Here is a 19,564-nt window from a genome sequence, read left to right on the forward strand (position 1 = left end):
ACAAGACTATACAAAGCATTATGGATATGTACATTATCTGCATATCACCATTTTGTATTAAAAAAAGAGTATTCACAAGCTATTGCTTACCTCATAGGAGCTGTTTCACCTTATAATGCGTCCTTCTTTCCCCCGGCATCCTCGTTATCTTCACTCTGGAATAGGTAAGGGTATTTAGACTTCATCTCCTCTTCTGCTTCCCATGTCATTTCTTCTATATTCTTGTTCCTCCATAATACTTTCACGGAAGCTACATCCTTTGTTCTCAGCTTGCGGACTTGTCGATCTAATATAGCCACTGGCACTTCATCATATGATAGATCCTTTGTAACTTGTACATCTTTGATAGGGACGACCCGAGAAGGGTCTCCAATACATTTCCTCAACATAGATACATGGAATACCGGGTGGACAAATTCCAATTCAGATGGCAATTCTAACTCGTAAGCAACCTGTCCAATTCGTCGAAGAATTTTGTACGGCCCAATATACCGCGGACTCAACTTACCCTTCTTCCCAAAACGCATAAACACCCTTCATCGGCGAGATCTTCAGGAAAACCCAATCACCAACCTCAAATTCCTGATCACGATGTCGGACATCGGAATAAGACTTTTGCCTGCTTTGTGCCGTCCTCAGTCGCTCTTGTATCACTTTCACCTTCTCAATGGCTTGGTGAATCAAATCTGGCCCATATAATTCTGTCTCATCGACTTCGAACCATCCAACTGGTGATCTACATCTCCTCCCGTACAGTGCCTCATACAGGGCCATTTTAATACTGGAATGGTAGCTATTATTGTAGGCAAATTCTATAAGTGCCAGATGGTCATCCCAATTCCCCTTGAAATCTAGAACACATGCTCGTAGCATATCTTCAAGCGTCTGGATGGTACGTTCAGCCTGTCCATCAGTCTGCGGATGGAATGCAGTGCTGAGATTTACTTGTGTGCCTAAACCTTTTTGAAAAGACCTCCAAAAGTTAGACGTAAATTGAGCTCCTCGGTCTGATATAATAGATACCGGCACACCATGAAGCCTAACAATCTCCTTGATATACAACTTCACATAATCTTCAGCCGTGTAAGTTGTCTTAACTGGTAGAAAATGGGCAGATTTTGTAAGTCGATCAACTATCACCCAGATGGAGTCAAACTTATGATAAGAGCGAGGTAATCCAATAATGAAGTCCATATTAATCACCTCCCATTTCCAGGTCGGAATCTCTATATTCTGAATCAATCCACTGGGTTTCTGATGCTCGATCTTTACTTGTTGACAATTAGGACACTGGGCTACAAATTCTGCAATAGACTTCTTCATGTTATCCCACAAATATTGCTCCTTAACGTCATGATACATCTTTGTCGAGCCAGGATGGATAGAATATCGGGACTGATGAATCTCAATCATAATCTTCTCTCGCAACCCTGCCACACTAGGCACACATAATCGGCCCTGGTATCTCAGTGTCCCATCTCCTCCGACCTTGAAAGCTGTAATCTTACACTGCTGAATTCCCTCTCTCAATCTTACTAAGGTAGGATCTTCATATTACCGTGCTTTTACCTCGGCTACCAAAGATGATTCTGCTGTATTCTGTACAGTAACACCTCCGTCATCAGAGTCCAACAATCTGATTCTCATATTGGCCAGCTGGTGAAGCTCTTTGGTCAACCCTTGTCTACCTGCCTCAATATGTATTAAGCTTCCCATTGACTTACGGCTGAGAGCGTCTTGCCATAACATTGGCTTTACCGGGATGGTACAATATCTCGACGTCATAGTCTTTCAGTAATTCAAGCCACCTACGCTGCCTCAAATTCAACTCCTTCTGCTTGAAGATGTATTGTAAACTCTTGTGATCTGTGTAGATGTCAACATGGACGCCGTATAAGTAGTGCCGCCATATCTTCAAAGCATATATTACTGCAGCCAATTCCAAATCATGAGTCGGGTAATTCTTTTCATGCTTCTTCAATTGTCTTGATGCATAAGCAATCACCTTCCCACATTGCATCAATACGCACCCCAAACCTATACCTGAGGCATCACAATATACCACATAACCTTCTGTTCCTTCTGGGAGAGTGAGCACTGGCGCAGATGTCAATCGATTCTTTAGCTCCTGAAAACTATGTTCACAAGCATCAGACCACTGGAACTTGGTAGCTTTCTGTGTTAACTTAGTCAATGGTGCTGATATAGAGGAAAACCCTTCTACAAACCGCCTATAATATCCTGCTAGCCCCAGGAAGCTGCGGACTTCTGATGGTGTTGTAGGTCTCGGCCAATTCTTCACTGCATCGATCTTCTGAGTGTCGACACTAATACCATCATCGGATATCACATGGCCAAGGAATGCTACTGAGTTCAGCCAGAATTCACATTTAGAGAGCTTAGCATATAACTTATGATCCTGAAGTGTCTGTAATACTATCCGCAAGTGGCCCGCATGTTCTGCCTCCGAACGAGAATACACCAGAATGTCATCAATGAATACGATCACGAACACATCAAGATAGGGCCTGAATACACTATTCATGAGATCCATAAAAGCTGCTGGGGCATTTGTTAACCCGAACGACATCACCAAGAACTCAAAATGCCCATATCTTGTCCGGAAGGCCGTCTTTGGAATATCCTTCTCCTTAACCCTCACTTGATGATACCCTGAACGCAAGTCAATTTTGGAGAAATACTTGGCACCCTGGAGTTGGTCAAACAGGTCATCAATCCTTGGAAGTGGATACTTGTTCTTTATTGTAAACTTATTCAACTGTCGATAATCAATACACATCCTTAACGACCCATCTTTCTTCCGCACGAACAAGACTGGTGCACCCCAAGGTGAAGTGCTAGGCCTAATGAAACCCTTATCCAGCAAGTCCTTCAACTGCGCCTTCCACTCTCGCAACTCTGCCGGGGCCATCCTGTATGGAGGGATAGAGATCGGTTGAGTGTCAGGCAACGCATCAATGCTAAACTCAATCTCCCTTTCAGGAGGAAGGCCTGGGAGTTCATCTGGGAAAATATCTGGAAATTCATTAACCATAGGGATTGATTGTAGAGTAGGCGGCTTCGCCTCCGCATCCCTAACGCGAACAAGATGATAAATGTAACCTTTTGAGATCATCTTCCTTGCCTTAAGATAGGAAATAAACCTACCTTTCGGCGTAGCAATGTTCCCCTTCCATTCAATGGCGGGTTCACCCGGAAACTGAAACCTAACCATCTTCGTACGACAGTCAACATTTGCATAGCATGAGGCCAACCAGTCCATTCCCATTATCACATCAAAATCAACCATTTCTAACTCAAATAAATTTGCCGAGGTTTGACGACTACAAATCATCACAGTGCAACCTTTATATACCCTTCTAGCAATCACAGAATCTCCTATCGGAGTGGATACCACAAATGGTTTACTTATCAATTCAGGTTCAATGCCAAACTTATTAGCCACAAAGGGTGTAACATATGATAAGGTAGATCCTGGATCAATTAGCGCATATACATCATAAGAAAACACAGACAATATACCGGTAACAACATCCGGAGACGACTCGAGATCTTGTCGACCTACTAGAGCATAGGTTCGATTTTGAGCACCACTCGAACTCGGCACTGAACCTCTACCTCTATCACGACCTGTCGACTGTTGAAAACCTTGTGCTGGAGGTCGAACTGATGAGGAAGAACCAGACACAGATCCAGTCGGTTGAGCCATACCACCACCTCCTCTGTTAGGACAATCCCGCATCATATGGCCACGCTGTCCGCAAGAATAGCACGCATCGGAACCTCGACGGCACAGTCCAAAGTGGGCCTTGCCGCACTGATCACAACGAGGTGTTGGGGGTCTCGTCTGACTAGTATCTCTATGAAATTGTGAGCCTGATGCCCTCAAACTCTGACCTGAACCAGAATAGGTAAATCGATCATACCGAGGCCTCTGAAACTGTGGAGGAGCACTAGCTACAGGTGGCGCCGAACTCCTCGAAGATTGGGGCCTGATACTGCCTCTGAACTAATCAGAATACCCTGCAAATCTCGCCCTCTTATGCTGGCCCCTATCCTGCTCCCTATCTGTCCTTTGCTGGCGCTTACGATCCTCTAGGGTCTGGGCATAAGCCTGAATACGGGAAATATCCATGCCCTCTACCAAGGAGGCTGTTGTGCACTCATTTATTAGATGTGGTCCTAACCCGTTCACGAATAAATGCGCCCTATCACTCATCTCGGCCACCATATGGGGAGCATACCTTGCTAAAGAATCAAACTGTATACTATACTCTCGTACACTCATATTACCCTGTCGAAGGTTCAAGAACTTATCAGCTCTAGCTCGTCGTATCTCAACTGGCAAGTAGTGACGAAGAAAGGCCTCAGAAAATTCCTTCCACACGGCCGGAGGAGCGTTCGGACCCCTAGATCTCTCCCAACTATCATACCAGAAACCCGCTAAATCCCGTAACCGATAAGAAGCCAACTCTACTGCCTCCGTATCACTAGCATGCATAACCCGCAATGTATGATGAACCTGATCAATAAATGTTTGTGGGTCCTCCTTGGGGTCTGATCCGGTAAACACTGGAGGGTCTAGATTAATAAAATCACGAACTCTCGCACTAACCGGTTTATCAGCAGCACCGGTATTCTGCCTCTGAGCCTGAGCAGCAACCAAGCTAGTCAACAACTGCACCGCACTGTGCAAATCATGGTCTGTAGTGCCAGACGGAGGAACTGGATGTACTGGGTGCCTCCTAATATCCTCTGGATGAGACGGAGAGGTATGAGACGGCATCTTACTCTGAGCCTCACTTTGCCCTGCTCTGGCTGGAGGCACCTGAATGTTACCCTCTCCCACAACTGTATCAAGCCGTTTACTAATCGCTTGCTTCCTAGTTGAAGGCATCGTTGAAAGAAAACAAGATGAATATTAGATATGAACACTTACGACTCAACTCTACGCACGATCTAGATTCAGGAAGAAGGTAACAACCCTAGATGTCACGTAGCCTCCTGATTATAAATGTGGCGCGCTACACATCCATAATCAAAACTCTACTAGACACGGCTCATAGACATCCCCTAGGACAGACTTGCTCTGATACCAAGTTTGTCACGACCCAACTGGAAGGTCATGACTAGAACCCGGGCCATACTTGCCGAGCACCAACGTACATTTTATCTAACCTTCCTTATTATCTTTAAGGGCCGACAAGACCAATATAAATGGTAAACATGGATCATGAACATCCAACAATGAAAGATAATGTCATGAACATACGTAACATGGGACGACAAGACTGTCAAGAAACTATATATAAGGTACGAGCTACCATGGTGCCATGAAAGACTATACAACAAAAATCAGCCGACAAGGCATTCCAAACCATACATGAGTCGACACCTGTCTATGAGCCTCTAAAAGAACATAAGTGCTACAACATTTCCGGAACAGGGCCCCGACATACCCATAATGTCTATAACAAAAATGCATACCAAGACCACGGCAAGTCCGGAGAAGGGATCTTGCCAATAACCGCTGAACCGGATAGCCTACTGTGATGGGGGAGCTGCGTCTACCCGTCTATCAGGACCTGCAGCACGACATGCAGCGTCCACAAATAAAAAGGACGTCAGTACGAATAAAGTACTGAGTATGTAAGGCAGGAAAGCATAAGTAAGAACAATAATGTAAACAGTGATAGGGAATATACAACCTGTGACATCTGGGTACCTCTGAGGGCTACTGACATGAAATACATGATACATACATATATATATACATAAACTTTTAAAACATACGCCTTTGTGGGCATCATCATCATCATATCGTACCCGGCCGTAATAGGCTCGGTAAAACGTACCCGGCCATCATAGGGCTCGGTAGAATCGTACCCGGCCACGTGGAGCTCGGTAAAACCCAACTGATCAGTGGTTGCACAATAGGTGCCATACCCGGCCGACTATAGCGCGGCTCGATAGAGTAAAATAGATACATGCTGGACTCATTGGAATCACATTTTTAACCTTTCGGAGTGACGTAAGGTCGGTATCCTTCGTACACGTTATTAGGATTAACTCTTCATCAAGAATCTTATAAGAATCAGAAACTACCAACAACATTGATAATATAAGAATAAGAGAAGTAACATCAATATCAATCGTTTCATAAGAAGGGCAGCAATGTAAGTACTGCTAGCTTCTAAGAGTAGAGTATCTTTGGGAGCTCGTTCATTACATTATGTACAATCGGAGTCGTGCAAAAGAATGAAGGGGATAGCCTCACATACCTTGTATATACTGCCCAACCTCAAGCTATGCAAATGTCACGACTCCTTAGTCTACAATAAGAGAAATGACACTATCATTATCGTTTAAGCATCGTAACTATTATGTATCGACCGCAACCTATTTTACGATGAAACGGACAGCACCTCCCCTATTTATATGACTTCCCACAAGTCAATAAAATCACCAAACAGCCCAAACAACATCATTAATAATCATATTGAGCCTCCAAAACAGTCCACCAACTAACAACATTACTACCAAGCCTTTCGATATATATTTCACAAGTTCTAGCATCAACGACTTAGCCACAACTTCGATAATCTTAAATATATATATAGAGTAAGAGGTTCCTTAACTTTAAACAAAAAGAACAACTCCAATTTTACCTTAATTTTCCACGAAATATCCCTTCAATTCTTCCACAAGAACAAGGAAGCGAAACTAGCAATTAATTCGGGTTTTTCGGCACTAGAATTACTTTAGAAGACTTGAAATCACCTAGGGTTGATATTAAAAACTTGAAGGTGTATTCACAGAACATAAAACACTTAAAACAACCTCCCACACGAGCTGGAACAACACAAAAATCAGCAACAACAAGAAGAATAAGAAACTTACTAGCGCCACGGGATTTCCGACATTTGATTTGTGTTGTTTGCTCTTTGTTTGGGTTTTGGATCATGAGAGAACCTTGAGAGACTGTTTTTAGGGTTATAAAGTCTGAATATACTGAAAAATAATGACTTAAAACGGGGTTGAGGTATCTTATATATGTCCATATGTCTTAAACCGCCTTTGTGGGCCCCATAGAGAGCAGCTTGGCGCACTCTCGCGAAAACGCGAATATCTCTCTATTCCGAGATCGTATCGACAAACGGTTTAATACGTTGGAAACTAGACTCATAGATCTTCAATTTGATAGGTAGATCACCCCATAATTCCAAGCACATTGGGAGAAAAATGCAGTAACATTTGACCTAAAGTTTAAGTAAAATTATAAACCTAAGTTGCGACAACTTTTATCGACTTTTGTTTCATAACCCGCTTGACTTCAAGACTTATGATACAGATATTATATGATTCAAATACATTAAAACAAGACCTCTTGGGACAGTTAATCACCTCTAGTGTTACTCGAAAATACGGGTTACAACATCCTTGATTCGTTTAACTTCTAATACTTGTTAACCACTCTTATACACCCTTGTATCGTTTAAGACCAATAGGATTAACTTCTTATCATCTGAAAGATAATCTATTCTTGGATTTACGTCGACTAACTTACGGCGTGATCTATGGTATGCGAATTTGGGTTGTAACAAATGTAAAGGTTCTTGGAGTTACTTAAGTTCACCGAGATTGACCTTCGATACTTTTTCTCATTAAGTCATGAAACTACACGTGTTGGTGTAGGCGTAGAACCTACCTTACGTTTTGGAACTAAGGCAGAGTACTTCCCATGAGGGGGGTACTATTGTGCTACTTTATTAGCATGGCAGAGTCGATTCGTGCGGCACAACGATGAGACGACCTAGGCAAATAGGGTACATGATACTTGCCGCTAGGTACATAACCTAGTTAATTTTCTTCCGTATCGGTGATGGTATAGCGCTCCGATAAATGAAAAATCTAACATGATTTTGTAAAGATTAATGCTAAAGCAAGATTTTGAAATATGTTTTACTTTATTATTTTATTTTATTTTATTTTCTAAATTGTTAATTGATATAAATTCTTATTTCTTATATCAATTGTTATTGCTTATCTTATATCTTCTTAAGCCTTGTCCTATTTCTTTTTGGGAAGCGGTTTATGATTCGTACTAGGTATGTGGAGCTTAGGGCTTTTGGCCACATTTTTATTTTTTTATTTTCAGGGATTGGACCTGAGCAACTTGGGCCGCGAGGTTAGGACAACTCTACATTTTCCGTTGACACTTTTTGGTGAGACTCCACACTTGTATTCATGGAGGACTTTATTGTATTATTATTCTTTTGAGCCACCAGGTTATGCCTTGGTTGGCTATTTCATTCCGTGTCATAGAGATTCCATAGGCAATAGTAGTATTCATTTTTGGGGTTGTAATCCTATGGTTACTCATATGGCATGCATGAATGAAACTTTCTTTTATCTTTATGAGGTTTTCTTTTAAATGAAAATATTTACATAAAGACATTATTCATGTTTTGTTTTATATCTTAAAATAATTATATTTGAAGAGGCTTTCGCATCCTTCTATTAGGCATATAGATGAGTATTAATTTATGGGATGGTTCACTCGGGTCTAGTAGAGTACCGAGTGTTGGTCATGTGGTTTTAGGGCGTGACAAACTTGGTATCAAAGCCAGGTTCTGATTCAAGCCCTAGGAAGTCTATGGAATCGTGTCTGACAGAGTTCTCCTTATTGGTGTGTTGTGCACCACAACATGAACATTATAAGAATTTTTTGTCACTTCTTCTTATTCTAGAAATTGTGCAATAGAGCAGAATCTAAGAAATATTTTTTAACTCGTGCACTATATCAATTTGCAGGCTATGGCGAACATGCGTGGTAGTAATATGAACCGGGAAGTTGCTTCTATACCGACGCGGCTTCGGGAGGAGTACCCGTTAGACCTAGGGGCTGACCTCTGAAGGCTGCAGGAGCACAGACTATGCCAAAATTAATGGCTCCAAGGATGGTCCAGGAGGACGAGGAAGAAGTTGATGAGGCACCTGCTCCACCTCCAAAACCAAATCACTTGGAGAAGACCCTCACTGACATTAGAAAAGTTATGGATACTTTTGTTGATCTCATGGCTATGCAGACCCAACAGAACTTTCAAGTGGGTATTCAGGCACTCCAACAAAGAGGTTTGAGAGCACCATCGGGTTGAGGACATGGCGTAATTGGCCATGAAATTTGTAAGAATTGAGCCGCCAGTTTTCACTGGTACAGATCCTACTGCAGACCCTCAGGACTTCTTGGAGGAAGTTGAGAAAGCTACTACTTTGCTAGGAGTTAAAGACTACCGAGTGGTTTGATTGGCAGCCTACCAGTTGAAATACATTATTGACCTTTGGTTCAAAGGGGTAGAGAAAAGTCGACCGGAGGATACACCTCCAATGATTTGGGGGGAGTTTAAGAAGATCTTCATTAAGAAGTGGTTACCACTGGGAGTGAGAGCCGCCCTTGTGATATTGTTTGATACCTTAAAGCAGGATAACATGACTGTCCTAGAGTATAATATCAAATTTGAGAAGTTATCTCGTTATGCTCCCCACCTCATTCCTACCGAGGATAAGAAGATTAATCGTTTTGCTCATGGCTTGATTATGAGCATAAAAAAAGATACAGCTAGTGGAAAAGAAACAAGACCTTTACTGACTTTGTGGATCTAGCAATGGATCTCGAGAGGATTTATCAGGAGGAGAGGGCCAACAGGGAGTAGAACAAAAAGGCCCGAACTTTTGGTACTTTCAGCGTAATGCCTAGTTCGGGCAAGAGGTAGAGCAGCAGAGGGCCATCTGGCCCACCGCAGTCTAGGATGCAAACAACTTTCAGTAGCCCTCCAGTGGCATACAGTTCCATATATAGGGAGACCAGTCTAGGCCCGTTTAGACTGACCACCGTACTTCACAGCAGGCATAGAGTGGTATAGGTTCTCATCAGCGTCAGTCTAGTGTTACCAGGGTACCCCGTGGTCCGTGCTATGGTTGCGGGTTGATGGGTCATATCCAAAAGTTTTTCCCTAATGGACAACAGGGTTCGAGAGCTCACCCGACACCTTCTATGGTTATTACTTCGGTTGCACCGCCCCCACCTAAGGGTAATAGGTCCCATAGTGGGCGCAATGCAGGAAAGTTGCCGCAAACAACTGTTACTTCTCAGGGGACTCATCCTCGTTTCTATGCCATGCCTACTCGCCCTACTGTAGAGATTTCAGATGTCGTCGTCACATGTATACTTACTGTTTGTGCTCTAGATGCTTATGCTCTTATGGATCCTGGATTTACCTTTTCCTATGTTACTCCGTATTTTGCTTTAGATTTTGGGATAGATCAAGAACAACTACTTGAACCATTTTATGTGTCGACTCCGGTGGGAGATTTTGTTATTGCCTACCGTGTCTATAGGATCTGTGTGATTATAATTTAAGATCGAGAGACTACAACAGACCTTATTGAGCTAGAAATGGTTGACTTTTATGTGATCATGGGGATGGATTAGTTATACAAGTGTTACGCCATTCTTGATTGTCGTGCTAAAGTGGTCAAGTTTGAGTTTCCTAATGAGTCAGTTCGTGAATGAAAAGGCAATATTGTTGAGCCTCGAGGTAAGTTTATTTCATACCTTAAGGCGAAAAAGATGATCACGAAGGGATGTCTTTATCATTTATTCAGAGTCACTAACATAACTGCGGAGGTAGTTAGCATTCAGTTTGTGCCAGTTGTTAATATGTTTCCCGATATTTTTCCTAATGAGCTTCCAGGTATTCCACCAGATCGGGTCATCAACTTTGGGATAGATGTGGTGCCAGATACGCAGCCGATATCTACTCCCCTGTACCGAATGGCTCCAGCTGAGTTAAGAGAATTGAAGGAGAAACTGAAAGATTTATTGGATGAAGGATTTATTAGACCTATTGTATCGCCTTAGGGTGCACCGATATTGTTTGTGAAAAAGAAAGATGGTTCTCTAAGGATGTGGATTGACGACATGCAATTTAACAAGCTGACCATCAAGAATAATTATCCATTATGTCGAATAGATGACTTGTTTAACCAGCTGCAAAGGGCGAAGTACTTCTCGAAGATTGACTTAAGGTCGGGGTATCATCAGTTGAAAATTCGAGAGAAGGATATTCCCAAAACGGCTTTTCGGACCTCCTACAGGCATTATGAATTTTTGGTGATGAAATTTGGGTTAACAAATGCACCCGCAGCCTTTATGGATCTAATGAATCAGGGTTTTAAACCATTTCTTGATAGGTTCGTGATTGTTCTCATTGATGACATATTAGTCTATTCGCGAAGTCAAGAGGAGCATGTCAATCATTTGAGAATAGCGTTGCAGACGCTTTTGGAGCATGAGTTATATGCCAAATTCTCTAAGTGTGAATTTTGGCCAAAATCCGTAGCATTCTTGGGTCATGTGGTATCTCGTGAAGGTATTAAAGTTGATCCTCAAAATATTGAAGCGGTTAAGAGTTGGCCTGAACAACTACACCGATAGAGATCCGTAGTTTCTTTGGATTAGTAGGCTACTATCGGCATTTTGTTGAAAGTTTTTCTACTCTTGCATCTCCGTTAACCAAGTTGACGCAGAAAATTGCAAAGTTTCAGTGGTCGGATGCTTGTGAGAAAAGTTTTAAAGAGTTGAAAGCTAGATTGACTACGACGTCAGTGTTGATGTTGCCAACATGTTTGGGTGACTTTGTGGTTTACTATGATGCCTCTAGAGTTGGGTTGGGTTGTGTCTTGATGCAGAAAGGTAAGGTCATCGCTTATGCTTCTAGATAGTTGAAGATCCATGAGAATAATTATCCGACCCATGACTTGGAACTTTCCGCGGTTGTGTTTGCTTTGAAAATTTAGCGGCATTACTTGTACGGTGAGCATTGTGAATTATACACCAACCATAAAAGCTTGCAATATATATTCAAGCATAGGGAATTAAACTTGAGGCAAATGAGATGGTTAGAACTATTGAAGGATTATGATTTAAGCATTTATTACCATCCGGGAAAGGCGAATGTGGTAGCTGCCACGCTAAGTTGAAAGTCAGGAGGTACTTTGGCACATTTACTGATAGCTAAAGAGATTACCGCTTGTGCCATAGCACATTCTTCTTTTATTGAGCGTGTAAAGGCTAAGCAATTTGAAGATCCAAATTTGGTGAATATTCGAAATGGTATACAATCTAAAGATATCCTTGCTTTTTCTCTTGATGAGGATGGGGTGTTGAAGATGAACGGCTGTTTATACGTGCCAGATGTTGATGGACTTCGTAATGAAATTATGGCCAAGGCACATAGCTCGAGATATTTTATTCATCCAAGGTTCACAAAAATGTACAAAGACTTGCGGGAGATATATTGGTGGAATCGAATGAAGGAAAACATTTCGGACTTCGTGGCCAGATGTTTAAATTGCCAACAAGTATAAGCTGAGCATCAAAAACCCGGTGGGTTGGCTCAGAATATTGAGATTATACTTTGGAAGTGGGAGATGATTAATATGGACTTTGTGGTGGGTTTATCTCGCACTCGCTTGAAGCATGACTCTATTTGGCTAATTGTAGACCGACTTACGAAGTCGGTGTATTTCTTACCGGTAAAGATGACTGACACGACACCATAGTATGCTACTATGCTAAGTTGTACTTGAAAAAATTGTCAGGCTTCACGGTGTTCCAGTTTCTATTATATCCGATAGATGGACCTAGTTTACTGCTTATTTTTGGCACTCCTTTCAAGAAGGATTGGGTACAAGTCTCAATTTGAGTACCGTTTTTCATCCACATACTGACGGATATGCTGAGAGAACTATTCAGACGCTTGAGGATATGTTGAGAGCTTGTGTCCTTGACTTTGATGGGAATTGGGATGGACATTTACCTCTAGTTGAATTTGCCTATAATAATAGCTATCAAGCTAGTATCCAGATGGCTCCCTATGAGGCTTTGTACGGACGGCGTTGTAGATCACCTATTGGATGGTTTGAGCCAACTGAGGTAGGGCTACTTGGTCCCGATCTTGTACATGATGCCTTTGAAAAGGTGGCTTATTTCAACAATGGCTTAAGACTGCTCAGAGCCGACAAAAGTGCTATACAGATGTACGTCGACGTCAGTTGGAATTTAAAGAGAGTGATCAAGTGTTCTTGAAAGTATCGCCAATGAAGGGCGACATGATATTTGGGAAGAAAGATAAGATAAGTCCTAGATTCATTGGTCCATACCGAATCTTGAAAAGGATTGGTGAAGTAGCCTACAAGATAGAGTTACCTGCACCGATGACTTTGATTCATCATATTTTTCATGTATCGATGCTACGGGGGTATATGCCCGATGCTGCTCACATCATCTCACCGGAGGTAGTAGAAATAAATAATGGTTTAACTTATGAAGAAGAATCGGTTGAGTTCTTGATAGACAAGTTTGTATGTGGAGGACTAAAGACATAGCTTTAGTTAAAGTGTTATGGCATAATCATGATGTCGAGGAGGCTACTTGAGAGGCCGAGGAAGATATGAATGTCACGGCCCAAACCGATGAGCCACGACGGGCACCCGACACCTTACTCAACCGAGTACCAATGTAACATATCTTTCGTATTATACTATCATAGGTAATTGAGCCGGAGAGGCTGTCGTGAGATAAGTAGAAAACAATATGAGGAAATACTCAATATAGGGTGACCCAACTTGATATACCGACTTATACATATTACGTACTGGCCTATGAGTCCATACCAGTATCCGTATACATGACATCTGTCTACAACCCTCTAAGAGTACATAAATATCATAAAGGTCGGGATAGAGCCCCGCCATACCAAACAATACATATTCAAATTATACTGACCAAATAGGCAACTCCGGAGCAAGTGGAGTGCACAAACACCTTCTCCTGAGCTGATAGCTTACTAGGAGAACTCTCAACCTGTCTATCGGGACCTGCGGGCATGAAACATAGCGTCCCGAGGCAAAAGGAACATCAGTACAAATAAAGTACCGAGTATGTAAGGCATGACAGTAGTATTTAAAAGATATGAAAGAAACATGGAGTAAATAACTCAACCTAAAATTCTGAATAGCTCTGTGAATCATGAAAAATTATAATGTCATGCATGTGCGTATAAATGCCATACCATGCATAGGTATATGTGTACATAACATCATCAAGCCTTTGAGGGCATCCCATCATATCATCACAGCCACTGTAGGCAAAATCATCAACGTATACCAGCTGATCAGGTGGTGGTGCGTATATAAAGCTGTAACCTTTTCCCATATCCCATATACATATAATATATGCATATATAAAGCTTTCTGGTCATGGGTCATTGTACATGTATAAATGCATGAAATGCATAAGAAATACGTTAATAAGATTTCTCGAACATCATAAAATCAATATGCCTTTTGGACAAACTTTATCAAATATGTATTTTTCTGAGACCCATGAATAGAGGATATAATTATAATTCACATGGGGAATCAAGAATATAGAAACCCTAGTATTTCTATGAATAAAGTCATTTATGAAAGTTGCATATTTTGCTCGTTTCGTTTTTATCATTTGGATCATGCCAAAAAGAAAGAAGAGATAGCCTTAACATACCTTAACTTCGTTGAGTCCTTAATACCTTCCAAGAAATTCTTCAAACAACTCAATCCAATCTATCACATCATAAGGATATTCAAAATCAGTGCTGAGTAAAGGCTAAGTCCTCAACTTAAACTAGTAGCTCGTTTACATAAATTTTGGCAGCATCTCCCTTGTAACTAAGCCCTCCTCCTCCAATACCATATACCAACAACAAAAAGAACATAACAATAACAACATGTAAGAATCATTTTACCGAGAGCTAAGCTTTCCTTCCTTACCGAATCTCATAACGCCTTTCATTGGTGATACTTTAGGAATACCCAATCATCTACCTGAAACTCCAAGTCTCGTCGTCGATTATCTGCATAGGACTTCTGACGACTCTGAGTTGCTAATAGCCTTTCTCGTATAAGCTTAATCTTCTCAACTGCCTGTTGTACCAACTCTGGGCCTACTAACTTAGTTTCCCCAACCTCGAACCATCCGATAGGTGACCTACACTTCCGTCTGTAAAGAGCTTCGTGTGGAGCTATCTTAATGCTGGAATGATAACTATTATTATCTGCAAACTCAGTAAGTGGAAAATTATCATCCCAGCTACCCCTGAAGTCCATCACACAAGCCCTTAGCATATCCTCCAGTGTATGAATAGTACGTTCAGCCTGACCGTCTGTCTGGGGATAAAATGTTGTGCTAAGACTTACCTGAGTCCCCAGTCCTTTTGTAAGGACCTCCAGAAATTAGCTATAAACTGAGCGCCTCTATCTGAGATAATATATATAGGGACACCATGAAGTTGTACTATCTCTCTAATGTAAAGCCTTGCATAATCCTCTGATGAATAAGTAGTCCCGACAGACAGAAAATGGGCTGCTTTTGTAAGTCTATCATAATAACCCATATAGAATCGAAGTTACGTTGGGTACGAGGTAAGCCTATGATGAAATCCATATTAATCACTTCCCATTTCCAAGTCGGAATCTCTATAGCCTATAATAATCCACCGGGTTTCTGTTTCTCAATCTTAACCTGCTGACAATTAGGGAACTAAGGAACAAACTCTGCTATATCCTTCTTCATTCTGTCCCACCAGTATATTCCCCTGATATCATGATACATCTTCGTCTCTCCTACATGAATAGAATAACGAGAATAGTGAGATTCTCCCATAACCTGTTGACGCAACCTTGCCACATTAGAACTGTCACGACCCCAAATTTCCTCCGTAGGATGTCGTGATGGCACCTAGTCTCTAAAACTAGGTAAGCCTAACAATGCGGAATAATAATAAATATCTGAAATAAATAAACTACAATTCAAATAATTTCAACTCCCAAAACCCGGTAGAAATAAATTACAAGCTTCTAAGAATTTATTCTCAATGTCTCTATATATCAAGGTCTAAATAAAATATAAGGAAGCAACATAAAATGATAGAAGGGGACTCCGGAGTCTGCGGACGCTGGCAGATATACCTCGAAGTCTCCGTGCGAAGGTAAACTCACTGACGTCTAGGCTGGTAATATGTACCTCGATCTGCACAAAATGATGTGCAGAAGCGTAGTATGAGTACACCACAACGGTACCCAGTAAGTGCCAAGCCTAACCTTGGTAGAGTAGTGGCGAGGTCAAGTGAGGCCCTGCTGGAATATAATAATGGCATGGTAAAATGTTTAACAATATAGTAAAATAAAATGACATTGGAAATGAATCAAATAGTATGTCACATTTAATGACACCAAATAATTGCAAATAATATCTCGTGGAATCAAAACAGAATTTCCTTCAACTTTATGAAAATCACAACAATTAATCGAAGGCAACTATGGCCATAAATAAATATCAACAAGGGCACTACTGAGGTACCGCCTCGTAGTCCCAAATTATAAATAATTTCACAATATCTCATTTTCTTATATCACCGCGGGAGCCTTCACGATTTATTTAAAGAAAATATTTTTTCCGAAATAGCATCCCGTGTTTTAGCCACCCTTATCACACCGCATGACTTCTAGTAGTCACCCCTACTAGTCACGCGTATCAAATCACCCTTATCTCACCGCATGCGTTTTAATACCAAGACCTTATACCACCGCATACGTATTAATATCACAATATATCACAATTTGCACCTCAAGTGCCCAATATTTTAATTTTTCACAACAAATCAACAACAATATTTTTCAATAATAAAGTGCTCACGACTCATGCCAGAATAATCCAACAATAATATTTTTCCACAATAAAGGGCTCACGGCTCCATCACAATGAGTACTAAAAAATCTTACGAAAACATTCAAGAATAAATAATTCAGAAAAATAATATTTTAAATTTTTAATACGTTGCTTCAATATCAAATTTAAAAATGTCAAATACTTCGTATTAATAATATTTAATTTAAAGAAAATCAACCTTCAAATAATGCACAGTATAAAAGAAACCAAATTTTAATTAAACAGGTAAAACAATTAGCAGGAAAAGGTCAAACAAATTTAAAATATATATCTTAGATCAATGATGAAGAATATAACAAGATAAAATAATTTAATAAATGCGCAACAATGATAGACATAATTTAAAAATATAATCTTTTACATTTAGCCCGTGTACACACTCATCACCTTGTGTACACGACTTTCAACATATTTCAATAATCACATTAATATCAATTCTAGGAAAATTCCCCCCCCACAAGGTTAGACAAGTCACTTACCTCGACTTGCTCCAATTTAACCAAGTATTATGCTTTTTCCTCGATTTTCCGACTCCGATCGACTCGTATCTAGTCATAATTAATTCGATACAGTCAACAAAAATTATAGAAATCAATTTCATAAGAAAATATTACAGTTTTCAATGAAATCCGAAATTAGCTCAAAAATTTCCCGTGGGGCCCACATCTCGGAATCCGGCGAAACTTACAAAATCTGACAACCCATTCAATTACGAGTCCAACCATACCAGTTTCACTCAAATTCGACTCCGGATCGACACCGAAATCTCAAAAATTCGTTTCTATGAGATTTCTAAAATTTCCCAAATTTCAATCTCAAAACACTAATTAAATGGTGAAAACAATGATATATTCGTGTATATTGACCAAATCCAAGTTAGAATCACTTACTCAAATGTTTTTCCTTGAAAATATATCAAAATCGCCTCTCCTCAAGCTTTAATTCGTCAAAGAGGCAAATGGGACGAAGTCCCCTGTTTTTATAACTTACAGATTTGCCAGGGAGCTCGATTTTGTCAAGGAACTCGATTTATCAGGGAGCTCGATTTTGACAGGGAGCTCGATTTTGTCAGGAAGCTCGATTTTGTCAGGGAGCTCGATTTTGACAGGGAGCTCGATTTTTACAGAGAGCTCGATTTTGACAGGCAGCCCGATTTTGGCAGGCAGTCCAATTTTAACAGCATTTTCAGCAGAAAAATTACAGCAGCTAAGTCCCACTTTTGATCTGTTAACCATCCGAAACTCACCCGAGGCCCTCGGGACCTCAACTAATACACCGACAAGTCCTAAAATATCATACGAACTTATTTGAAACCTTAAATCACATCAAACAACGCTAAAAGCACGAATCACACATAGATTCAAACCTAATCAACTTTGAAACTTTCAATTTCTACAAACAACACCGGAGCCTACCAAATCAAGTCCGATTGACCTCAAATTTTGTACACAAGTCATAAATGACATAACAGAGCTATGAAAATTTTCAGAATCGAATTTCGACCCCGATATCAAAAAGTCAACCCCTCGGTCAAACCTCCCAAAAATTCAACTTTTGGCATTTCAAGTCTAATTCCACTACGGACTTCCAAATAAAATTCCGATCATGCTCCTAAGTCCAAAATCACCATACGGAGCTGTTGGAATTACCAAAAGTCTATTCCGGGGTCATTTGCACATAATTCGACATCCAATCACTATTTGAACTTTAACTTTAAAACTTTCATCAAAATTTCATATCTCGGGCTAGGGACCTCAGAATTTGATTTCAGGCATACGCCCAAGTCCCAATTCACGATACGGACCTACCGGAATTGTCAAAACACTCATCCGAGTCCGTTTGCTCAAAATGTTGATCAAAGTCAACTCAATTGTGTTTTAAACATCTAATTCACATTTTAATCCATTTTCACCTGAAAACTTTCCAGAAAATTTTACGGACTGCGCACACAAGTCGAGGAATGATAAATAGTACTTTTCGAGGTCTTTGAACACATAATTAATTATTAAATTTAAAGATAATATTTTGGGTAATCACATTCTCCACCTCTAAAACAAACGTTCATCCTCGAACGGAGTTAGAAAAAGTACCTGAGCTGGTGAATAAGTGTGGATAATGGCTGCGTATATCATGCTCAGTCTCCCAAGTCGCCTCCTCGACCGGATGACCCCTCCACTGAACCTTCACGGAAGCAATGTTCTTTGACCTCAGCTTTCGAACCTACCTATCTAAAATAGCCACTGGTTCCTCAACATAAGATAGATCCTTATCCAACTGAACCGAACTGAAGTCTAACACATGAGACGGATCCCCGTGATATTTTCGAAGCATAGAAACATGGAATACCGGATGAACTGCAGAGAGACTGGGTGGTAGCGCAAGTCTTTAAGCCACCTCTCCAACTCTTTCAAGAATCTGAAAAGACCCAATATACCTAGGGCTCAACTTGCCCTTCTTTCCGAACCTCATCACACCCTTCATAGGCGAAACCCAGAGCAATACCCGCTCACCAACCATGAATGCAACATCGCGAACCTTCCGATCCGCATAACTCTTCTGTCTAGATTGGGTTGTACGAAGTCGATCCTAAATCATCTTAACCTTTTCCAGGGCATCCTGAACCAAGTCTGTACCCAATTGTCTAGCCTCGCCCGGTTAGAACCAACCCACTGGAGACCCGCACCGCCTACCATACAAGGCCTCATACGGAGC

The sequence above is a fragment of the Nicotiana tabacum genome, chromosome 19, assembly GCF_000715075.1.
Source record: "Nicotiana tabacum cultivar K326 chromosome 19, ASM71507v2, whole genome shotgun sequence".
Taxonomy (NCBI): domain Eukaryota; kingdom Viridiplantae; phylum Streptophyta; class Magnoliopsida; order Solanales; family Solanaceae; genus Nicotiana; species Nicotiana tabacum.